Source organism: Podarcis cretensis (assembly GCF_951804945.1).
Source record: "Podarcis cretensis genome assembly, chromosome: 2".
Taxonomy (NCBI): domain Eukaryota; kingdom Metazoa; phylum Chordata; class Lepidosauria; order Squamata; family Lacertidae; genus Podarcis; species Podarcis cretensis.
Genome location: NC_137171.1, coordinates 12,376,756 through 12,385,515, shown reverse-complemented (window position 1 = coordinate 12,385,515; position 8,760 = coordinate 12,376,756). Strand labels below are relative to the sequence as shown.

Sequence of the window (8,760 nt, the reverse complement as noted above, 5' to 3'; positions counted from 1 at the left end):
AGCCCCAGCCAGCACAGCCAGTGTTCACTGATGATGAGAGTTGTAATCCACAACATCTGGAGAGTACTAGCTGCCCTTCCTGTAGAATATATGCAAGATGCCCCTTTGACATCCTTCTGGTATGTAAATGTGAAATGCACACATTAATATTTCTGCACATGGAATGAAGCCATCCACCTTATGAGGGCTTTGAGGTAATCTCAGTGCATAAACAAAATGCCACTTTAGTTTAAAGAAGTTGCCACCTTTCATTGGGAAGGGTTAAACATTGTTCAGAGAAGGTGATTCTGAAATGAGAGCTTCTTGTGGGCTGGTTTGCACATCACTGTAAACAGTGCTTTTCCCCCTGGGGGGACGCAGAGGTATGCATTCCCCTAAACATTTTGTGAATCTACATTTGGCCTCATCGGGGGGCAGTATTGCTATATGAGTAGGAAAATGAGAGTACCCCTAAACATTTTTTTTAGAAAAAAAGCACTGACTGTAAGCCATTACAGTGGTACCTCTAGCTACGAACTTAATTCGTTCCAGAGGTCCGTTCTGAACTTGAAACTGTTCTTAACTAGAGGCGTGCTTTTATCATGGGTCTTCTTGCTGCTGCTGCACTGCCGGCACGCAATTTCTGTTCTCATCCTGGGTCAAAGTTCTCAACTCGGGGTGACGTCCAGGTTAGTAGAGTTTGTAACCTGAGGTGTTTGTAACTCGTACCACCATACAGTGGTACCTCCGTTTTTGAACAGCTTAGTTCATGAACAACTTGGAAATTGAATGCCGCAAAGCCGGAAGCAGGTGTTCCAGTTTGCAAGCTTTTTCAGAATCTGAACTGTTCTGTTTTGAGTGTTATTCTTTCTTTTTCAGTGCCACAATTCTGCTTTGAGTGCCTGCGCTCCTGCTTGCACAGGAGTAGGAGCTGTATCTGGGCAGCTCAGCTGGGGAGGGGCATGCTCCGTCACACTTTCCATTGAAGGGTTTGCGGCTGGGGGCTCCTTTAAACTTCTCCCTTGAGGGGAGAAATTTAAGGATCCCCCACCTCGGCATCAGAGCCCCTGCACCACCTGAAGGCAGCCAGGCAGAATAGTTGCTGGGGTGGGGAAGGTGGAGGCAGCCTGGCAGCTGCATCTGAGAGCCCCTAAACTGCTGCTGAGGCAGCTGTCAGACTGTCTCCGCATTGCCACGCGATGCTCCTTTAAACTTCTCTATTGAGATGAACACAGCCACGCACCTCTCAATGGAAAAGTGTGATGGAGCCTGCACCTCTCCAGCTGAGCAGCCAACAAGCTTGAAAAAGCAGCAACACAACAAATTGAAAAAGCAGACCAACCTCGAATCAAAATCACAAGAAAACATAAAACAGCACTGACTCTAACCCTAATTCTCATCCTTACCACAACACTAGCCCAATCCTAAAATTAACCCTAACCCAGAAATGGTCTTGTTAGATAGTAAAATTCATGTTAAATTGCTGCTTTGGGGGTTGTTTATAAAAGTCTGAAAAGGATTCATCCATTTTGCATTACTTTCTATGGGAAAGCACGACTTGGTTTTAGAATGGACTTCCGGAACGAATTAAGTTTGGGAACCAAGGTACCACTCTAGTGGAAATGTTTTGTCCTCCAGATGTTCCTGAACTAAACTCCCACCAGCCCCAGCAAGCATAGCCAATCACCAGGGGCGATTGGAGTTGTTGTTCAGCAAAATTTGGAGGGCCAGATGTCCCCCATCTCTGCTGTAAGTGTCGTCCTGAAAAGTCAGTTTTGAATTGGCAGCTTGCTGTGCCTGTGTCTCTCCTTCCTTGGTTAAGCTGGGAGCAAGAAAACCACAACATTGGCTTAGTGTTCTATCTGAACCAGTGCTCATGGCTTGTTTATCTCCATTGCAAGTGGGAACCAATAATAAACCTGCGTGGCTTTGACAGCCACAAGGCTAATAACTGACTTTGTATTGGGAAAAATTGGCTGCATAGATATACAGTGGTACCTTGGGTTACATACGCTTCAGGTTACAGACCCAGAAATATTACCTCAGGTTAAGAACTTTGCTTCAGGATGAGAACAGAAATCGTGCTCTGGCGGCGTGGCAGCAGCAGGAGGCCCCATTAGCTAAAGTGGTGCTTCAGGTTACGAACAGTTTCAGGTTAAGAACAGATCACGAGAACAAATTAAGTTCTTAACCCGGGGTACCACTGTAGTAGGAAAAGGAGTGAATCTAGCTGAGATTGGCACTAATGTCCGAAAAGGAGAATAGAGGGCCTACCTAATTCTTCCAGGCTTTTGCCTGAGGGACTTTTGTCAAAGCAGTTCGTTCCTCAAACTTTGCTGTGCCATAGATTGGTTAGCGAGAAAAAGATTCCCTGTGGAGGAGGGAATCTTCCTTCGGTCTTGCTCCTCCATTTCAGAATCTAGGTGTTAAAGCAGTGTGCTGTGCAACCCACAAAGTCCTCAAAAGTGGGATCCCACACCTAGCCTAAAAGCCAAGTGTGTTGCATTCAGTGTAGTGCTAAGGAGATTATTTTGCCAGTGTAGCATTTCTGCTCACCCAGTGGAACCATTTCCCATATCCTAACCCAGCGTGCTCTTCTGGGGGTTCCCCCTAGCCTCCAGACCAGAGTGAGAGTCTTTGTGCTGCTTTCCGCTTGCACAACAAGTTGGTTGAGTACATAAGGATTTTAAGATCTCATTGCAGGCACCACCTCAAAATGGTTTTGACAGGGAAAAGAATGTAAACAATGTCCTGACACTGCTACTGGCAGCTTTTCACCAACATCATTTGCCTTGAAAGACATCTACAGCTACCACAAGAAGTGTGTGAGGTCCTGGTACCTTTGCAATACAGCCAGGACTGTCCGTATTTCTTAAATGTCCTTGAGGAAAGGACAGTGAACCCTGAGCTAGTAGTTAAAACTTGACAAATCTCTTAACACTTTTATTTCTAAAGACGCACCTGTGCTCTAAACTTGGAATCCCAGGTTTGCCAGGTCTCCATGCAAAAAAGAATCAAGTGAAAGATTCCATTGAGGGACAAGCAAAAGTTTTGTGCATTAAATTCCTAGAGCTGCAGACTTTCTGGGATTGCTCTCAAGTGCAACAGTCTATTTCTGTCCTCAGGAGGGCAAGGAGGTTATGCAGGGCACTGCACGCTGACAGTTTCAATTTCATTCCGCCCACACCATTCAAGCATTCCCTGTCCACCTAAAGCTGCTTTTTCATTGTGGGAGCTTAAGATGTGTGTGCCGTAATACCACACAGCTCTTCTGCTCTTGGGACGCAGGTGGCGCTGTGGGTTAAAGCCTCAGCGCCTAGGGCTTGCCGATCGAAAGGTCGGCGGTTCGAATCCCTGCGGCGGGGTGCGCTCCCGCTGCTCAGTCCCAGCGCCTGCCAACCTAGCACTTCAAAAGCACCTCCGGGTGCAAGTAGATAAATAGGGACCGCTTACCAGCGGGAACGTAAACGGCGTTTCCGTGTGCGGCTCTGGCTCGCCAGAGCAGCAATGTCACGCTGGCCACGTGACCCGGAAGTGTCTCCGGACAGCGCTGGCCCCTGGCCTCTTAAGTGAGATGGGCGCACAACCCCAGAGTCTGTCAAGACTGGCCCGTACGGGCAGGGGTACCTTTACCTTTACCTTACCTTCTGCTCTTCCCCTGCATCTGTGAATATACAGAATGTAGGTATCCAGTTGTCACAAGGCAGCTTAAACTAGGCCTGGGAACAGTTTCCTTGATTCCTGAAGAGAGTACAGATTTCGTTACTTTCTCCATGTGTGGTGCAGTCTTTAAGACCTCAACTCCTACAGTCTTAGTCCCTACTCGTCTGCTCATAATTTTGGGCTCCAGGAACTCTCTTCAATCTTCTGTCTGACCTCTCTGACTGGCATTATGCCTCTCCCTTGAGGCAGGATGGGGATCTGCAATGTTCAGGGGTTTCTATAACTCATCAGGGCCAGAGCTAACATTTGGCCAGGGCTCTTCATACCTCCCTGAGGGACGCAGGTGGCGCTGTGGGTTAAAGCCTCAGCGCCTAGGACTTGCCGATCGAAAGGTCGGCGGTTCGAATCCCTGCAGCGGGGTGCGCTCCCGCTGCTCGGTCCCAGCGCCTGCCAACCTAGCAGTTCGAAAGCACCTCCGGGTGCAAGTAGATAAATAGGGACCGCTTACCAGCGGGAAGGTAAACGGCGTTTCCGTGTGCGGCTCTGGCTCGCCAGAGCAGCGATGTCACGCTGGCCACGTGACCCGGAAGTGTCTCCGGACAGCGCTGGCCCCTGGCCTCTTAAGTGAGATGGGCGCACAACCCCAGAGTCTGTCAAGACTGGCCCGTACGGGCAGGGGTACCTTTACCTTTACCTTCATACCTTCCACAAAGCCCCTGTCTTCTCTCCCAGCTTGTTTCCTGTGCTAGCCAGCTAACTCCAATCCCCATGCTTTTTCACTTGATTTATTCTCTTTTCCATGTCTCTTACTTGACAAAAGTTCTGAACTTGCCTATGGGAAACAAATTAAGTGTGATACAGATTCTTTATGTGTGTCGTTAAGTACTACTTCCAGTGTTGACTACAGTGGTACCTCGGGTTACAGACGCTTCAGGTTACAGACTCCGCTAACCCAGAAATATTACCTCAGGTTAAGAACTTTGCTTCAGGGTGAGAACAGAAATCGTGCTCTGGCAGCGTGGCAGCAGCAGGAGGCCCCATTAGCTAAAGTGGTACCTCAGGTTAAGAACAGACCTCCAGAATGAATTAAGTTCTTAACCCGAGGTACCACTGTATTCATTTGGCTGGCATACGAAATTGGAACTGAGGTTCTCTTCCTAGTGGCTGTAGGCAACTCAAAACAAACAAACAAACCTTTGCTGGCATCACTTTGATTTTCTTAATGGGAGGGACAACAAAGTTGGGCGCAGAAGCCCTGATTGCAACCATTGGCAATCTTAATTCTGCCGCTCCTCTGACTTCTGAGATTTTAGCAGCCAGTTATCCTTGCAGTTGCGAGTACCGTATATTTTTATAGCCATGGGGCTTGAAGCTTGCTTCAGAACAAGTACTTAAAGGTGAAGTGCTAAGAATTGGGAGCCTTGGCGATATTCAGCAGAGAGGACATCAGCCGAATGGAATGCCTTCCTCACTGGTACCTACCCCTCCTCTTTCTCCTCCCCTCCCCACTTAGCACATGCAGTTTTGTGTTTGGAACCCTTGAGGAAAGCACAGGGCTACATTGAGAACATGCAAACGCTGAATACAAAATGGTCTTTAATTGAAATCTGCAGTGCCATTACTCATCTAGCAATGTTATTACCATACAGACATGATCTATCTTACAAGGGTGGATGTTAAAACAAGTGAGGAGGATGCACAGATCCAACGTGGTAGGAAGTATGGCTTCGCCTAAGGGACTGAGAACTTTCCTTCCACAGGAAGAATGACAAACTGGGCTGGGAGTGGTCGGAATGGGTCGGATGTCATGCTCGCTGTGCAGCGCAGCCTTTTCTAGGGACCAAGATCCTGTGAGAGCCTGGCTAGGGGTGCGAAGGAATTAATGCAGCCAGGAAGAGCCTGAGCAGAGACCCTTGGGAAAGGACAAGGCACAAGTCAACCCTAGCAGTTGAAAGTTTAGTATTGACAAGGGAGCTTCTCCACCTTGAGCTAATGTAAAATGGCTTGTATTATTTCCATGGAGACTGGTTCTTAATAAGTGAGGGTGTTGCAAAGGAATACTTTCTTCATTCCGTCTGTGGCTGAATGCAGTTTGTGTTGCCTGATGATTCCGGTTGCCAATGGGGTGCCCTGTGCATTAATGAAAAAACTACATTTCTACTGCCAGGCTTTTGGTCCAGAATTGCCTCCTCAGGCAGCCGGTCTCCCAAGATGCGAGACAGCAATCTCTCCCTGCTGTGCTACCTGAAGATCTTTTAACTGGAGGTGCCAGTGGTTTGAACTTGTGACCTCATACATGGGAAGCATGTGCCCTGTTACTGAAGTATGGCTCTCTACTAATCTGTTCTGGGGCAACTGCAAGCTGTTACGTCTCCATTTGAGGAGGCTGGTTCTCAGTACATTTTTAATCTGTTTCCAACATGGCTCGCAAGACCCACAGAGCACAGTAAGGTGTTTTGTTAAGTGTAGCCTCTGGTGGTTAGGCGTCCAGTGCGTATCTGCTCAAAAAAATAAAATAAAATAAATGCCACTTTGAAAGACTAGCAACATCACAGATGGTCAGAATGAAACAGCTAAAAGGCCTTAGAATCCTGCAAAACCTGGCACTGCGTGTTCTAGAACTGCCTTTGGAAACACTTTCTCTTACTTTTGTGCCAAAAGTTGGGAGTTCAGAATCATGTGCAGCTGCATCAGATCAAAGGCCTATCAGGTCTAGAACTCTTGTCTTCAAAAGGGGCCAGCCAGATGTTCCTGGGATATTTGTCCCACCTACCCTGAGAACACCTGATATGTTGAAACCATGATCTTGAAACAGATGTTCATTTGCTGTGTGAGGTGGAGCCTAATGCGTGTATGGCTCCTCTACCCACCCAATCAGGAACCCCAACTGGCCAGGATTCCTGATTGGTTAGAGCAGCCCTAATATGCACAGCTGTATGGTCCTTCATCCCTAATGCCAAAAGTGTTTCCAGTGGGGTGCCTGGCCAGTGGATGTGTTCACATGGGAGGGCATGTTCCCATTACCCTCTGATGTGTTCAGTGAACGCATGTAGGAAATCATATAAACACATGCATTACAAATTTGTAAAGCTTTTTTTTATGTAACCAAAACAAATACAGTGGTGCCTCGCAAGACGAAATTAATCCGTTCCGTGAGGCTCTTCGTATAAGCGGTTTTTTCGTCTTGCGAAGCAAGCCCATTGACTGCTTAGCGGATTAGCGCTATTAGCGGTTTAGCGGCTTTTAGCGGATCAGCTGATAAGCGGCTTATCAGCGGATCAGCTGATAAGCGGCTTAGGGCTTAGGAAAAGGGGGGAAAAAGGGGGAAAAACCCGCAGGAACTCGCAAGACATTTTCGTCTTGCGAAGCAAGCCCATAGGGAAATTCGTTTTGCGAAGCGCCTCCAAAACGGAAAACCCTTTCGTCTAGCGGGTTTTCTGTCTTGCAAGGCGTTCGTCTTGCGGGGCACCACTGTACCTTTAAAATAACCTGCCTTTGTTGCAATTTAATCTTGAATATATTAAAAAAGGGTGTGTCTTTAAATCTAGAGAATTTTTCTTGCCTTCCTCCCCACCCCTAACATTTCAAAATAACATTTCTTATCTTGTAGAGCTGCCAAGGACATGCTCTTAACAATCAGAGCTCCATATCTGGAGGGGCAAGCTAGAAAGTGAAGTCCAAGCAGATTTGCCAAAGCAAGGCTTGAGCATACATGCGAAACCACTGTTAAGATCTTGTGAAGGGAACTGAAATGACTAAGGCTCTGCCTTAGAAAGGATCAAACCCTTCCAATTCAGGGAAAATTTAAACACGCCCTGACCTGCCATAATTTAGTCTATTAGGACGAAGAGGGGCAAGAAGCTACGATACACGTGAATTTTCAGAATTGCTGGTTTTTCATGGAGTTTTAATGAGACATTTTACATTTAAGATTACTTTGCCATCGTAAGTCTTCAGGATGGGCCAAGCAGTATATTTAAACAAGATTAGTGTGAACTGGCTGTGTTCTTTTAAACCTTTGTGAGATTTCCCATTGCACCGTTGGCAGATGCTAGTTCAGATCTGCCCCACCGCAAAATCTCACGCCTTGCTTGAAAGACTGTGACAGGGAGGGCTGCTGGCTGTCCTTACTGCTGGGGAAGTATGTAGGGGGCAATCTGTCTCCCGCTCTGGCCTTTGGTTGGAGTAACTCTACAGTATTGAACACTGCTGCCAGCTAGAGATTGGCTTGCAGTGTCCTGTGTGCCTAACTGCAGAACTGGCAGATTTCACACTCTTACTACCTGCTGTTGGAGTTAATGGACTTTTTGGCACGATCCCTTTAGCCCATCTGTTCAGATGTCCTATAACTGAGCTCTTGCCTGGAAGACCTGGGGCCTCGAGGTGATGGAAGAAAGGGGCTCTGACATCTCAGGGAGGTTGTGCAATGGTTTGTTTTTACCTGCTAGGCAGTGCTGCTTACGTTCCCTGCTCACACCATCTACCAGGGGGGCACGTGGGTGCTGCCCTGTGGCCTCAAGAGACCCCAGTGGAAACAGTACTGGTTGCATTATCACAGGGGCTGCAAGTTTTAAAGGGATTGACCAATTTTTCGTGGGGAGGTTCCCTCCCTTTTCAAAGCCTATTTAAACAAAGCAACAAATATTCAAGCATCTGGAAATCCTTTCTTTGCCCTGTGGGAAAAGCAATAGCTGTAACAATAACTGGAGCCTTTTGGAAGCAGAAAGGTGATGCAAAATTGGGAGAACCTTAAAGTTTCCTTTTTTATTGAAAAGCATGTTGCTAGTCCTCATGTATGAGGCTGCTGTGCAGCAAATGCACATGTAGGTGGGGGCGTGGAGTGCTTGCTACTCCTAGCTGCCAGTGCCCACTGACTTCAAATTTTTATTGCTCTTTGCAGTTCTATGCAACCCTGTGGGCTAAAAAATTCTCTTCAATGGAAATTGGGTTTAAGTGCCAGATTCTGTTTAGCCAACAGAGGAGGTACAGCTGTGCAAAGAACAATATAGTAATACACACATCTCTTCAGCCAGTCTATTTAATAATAATAATAATAATAATAATAATAATAATAATAATAATTTATTATTTATACCCCGCCCATCTGGCTGAGTTTCC

The 8,760-nt window shown here is 47.0% G+C and overlaps 1 long non-coding RNA gene across 1 annotated transcript; it reads right to left on the bottom strand.

Annotated features, from left to right (window-relative positions):
• Positions 1 to 813: 813 nt before the first annotated feature.
• On the bottom strand, positions 814 to 6,764 carry LOC307209777. The gene is made up of 3 exons (XR_013835770.1): positions 4,345 to 6,764; positions 3,624 to 3,968; positions 814 to 3,247 (listed from the first exon to the last, which is right to left on the bottom strand). It is a non-coding gene; the product is annotated as an uncharacterized lncRNA (long non-coding RNA).
• Positions 6,765 to 8,760: the final 1,996 nt, after the last annotated feature.